Raw genomic sequence first — 2,520 nt, forward strand, 5'->3', positions numbered from 1 at the left:
CTCTCTCTCTCTCTCTCTCTCTCTCTCTCTCTCTCTCTCTCTCTCTCTCTTCTTTCTATCGTCACTCTTCTCTCTTTCTCTCTACACTATTATATTATATGATCTAATTCAGTCAGTTTTCTATAAAGACGACCTTTAAGCGAAGGGTAGAACCAAAAATAGACTGTGTGTCGCCTGTACATTAATATCTAACTGTAGCCATTGTAGCTAACACTATGACATAAGCTTGGCGTGAATTTGAATTGATGCGATTAGTTGATATTATTAAACCAGAAAGAACTGCACTATGAAAGTCTGCCTTCTTTACAAAACGACCTTATTCTAACTCGTTCTACTTCTCTCACTTTATCTCTCTCCTTATCTATCTATCTAACTATCTAACTATTTATCAATCTTTGTATCACTGCAATAATCTTCGTAACTTACACACATATACATTCACGCGTATAAACACACCAAAACAATATTCGCACAAAAACACATCTTTTTAAAAGTGTCTATTGTCAAATAAAAAGAACACCAGTTGCAGACCAAATAAACTTAGAAACAAACACGCTCGCGTGCGCAAAGATTGTCAGTTGGCTTAATGTCACCCGCATGAACACACACACTCACACACTTACATGTATAACAAGTACAACGAAGCCATGGTATGTGTGTATGTGTGTATGTGTGGATGTGTGTGTATGTGTGTATGTGTGGATGTGTGTGTATGTGTGTAGGTATGCATAACCAATTATTAGAGTTATGTAAAAGTTTATAGCACAACACACTTTCACACCTGATACTGTTGCCTGTGTGTGTTAGAAGCTCGCTTCCCAATCAGTGGTTCAAAGCTTCCTTCACTACGACGGTGCTCTCGGCCATCGGAGCAGGCATGGCTATGTGGTTAAGAAGTTCGCTTTGTAACCACGTGGCTTCCGGTTCAGTCCGGTCAGATTTGAACCGATCATATACACGAAGTCAATTAAATATTGCGACGCATTTGGTCTATAATGGTAAAATGAAGTTTCTGCCACACACCAATATCTCACACACGCACACACAGACACACACACGCACACACTCATATACATACGTATGTATATATGTATGTGTGTATGCATGTATGAATGTATGTATGTACAAATATATCTTCAAATATATACATGCATATATGCATATAGATATACATTCGCATATATACTTGCATGTATACATGTTTATATATATACACATATATAAGTGTGTGTGTGTGTGTGTGTGTGTGTGTGTGTGTGTGTGTGTGTGTATACATATGTATAAACACATTCGTATAAACACGTATATGCTTATATGCATTTTTCTTATACATACCTCTCCTCTCTTTAATAAAGAAAAGACAAAAGAAAGTCTGTTTAAAAACCATCTTAATCACGTGAGACAAGACAAATTGTTTGTCCCTTTACAACCCTTACTGACTCCCTACAGAGGAGGGGTTGATCTGACCCCCATTTATGTGAAATATTGCTATAATTGACTAAATAAATATTATTACTTCACAGGTAATTATTTTATCAACTTTAGTGGGTTGAAAATGAAACGAGGAATCAACTTGTGGCAAAAGTAGAACGATGAAACACTGTATATTACATTGAATCATAAAATCCATAGTACAGTTGTTGAAGGTAAACCCTATGTCGACCACATGTGTATAGAGAAACAGGTCACCGCATACAGTTTCCCACTGCAGGTGGTATTCCGCAATATTGTCCTCTGCTCGCTAAGAATATTGCTTACCTGGAGCAAGATTTATGTCGGTCGCATGCAACAATCGCTCATTCGATATCTGCATATTATATATATCTACTTGACCAAGTGAACTCTGCACTAAGCAACAACTACAACGAGGACAGTAATAACAGCAACAAATCCATTCTGTTTTGTTTTTGTTTATATTTTCATCTAAACAAAATGAACGATGGTTAAAGATATCAAAACGAGGGTGTGACACGTGACTGGAAAGGATGTTTTTTTTAATTTTCCCATATCCGGGCTACCACTGACATCCAATTAAATTGAGAAAAGAATTCTGCTGGAATCTTACTCTATATACCTGTACCGGTAAAACATTTCCTTTCGTCCCCACCGTATTGTCCTTAACGACAAACATTCGAGCAAATGACTCGCCAAATAACCTCTCCACAAGTTGCCTGACTTGTCAGAAATAACTAAATCTTTAAAGTATGCCATAAAATCTCCATAAAAAAATAATAACAAGAAAAAAACTATTGAAGAACATACACTGTACGGTGTTGTCGTAGGGTATATATATTCTTTTATTCTTTTCTTCTTTTACTTGTTTCAGTCATTTGACTGCGGCCATGCTGGAGCACCGCCTTTTGTCGAATAAATCGATCCCAGGACTTATTCTTTGTAAGCCTAGTACTTATTCTATTGGGTATCTTTTGCCGAACCACTAAATCACGGGGATGTAAACACGCCAACATCGGTTGTCAAGTGATGGTGGGGGGAACAAACACAAACACAAAGACACACACA

At 37.2% G+C, this 2,520-nt stretch overlaps 1 protein-coding gene across 2 annotated transcripts in view; it reads right to left on the minus strand.

Annotated features, from left to right (window-relative positions):
• LOC106881481 (putative uncharacterized protein DDB_G0268364) overlaps positions 1 to 2,520 on the minus strand; it is a 142,975-nt gene that overhangs the window by 66,752 nt on the left and 73,703 nt on the right. The window lies entirely within an intron of this gene.

Source organism: Octopus bimaculoides, chromosome 15 (assembly GCF_001194135.2).
Source record: "Octopus bimaculoides isolate UCB-OBI-ISO-001 chromosome 15, ASM119413v2, whole genome shotgun sequence".
NCBI lineage: Eukaryota > Metazoa > Mollusca > Cephalopoda > Octopoda > Octopodidae > Octopus > Octopus bimaculoides.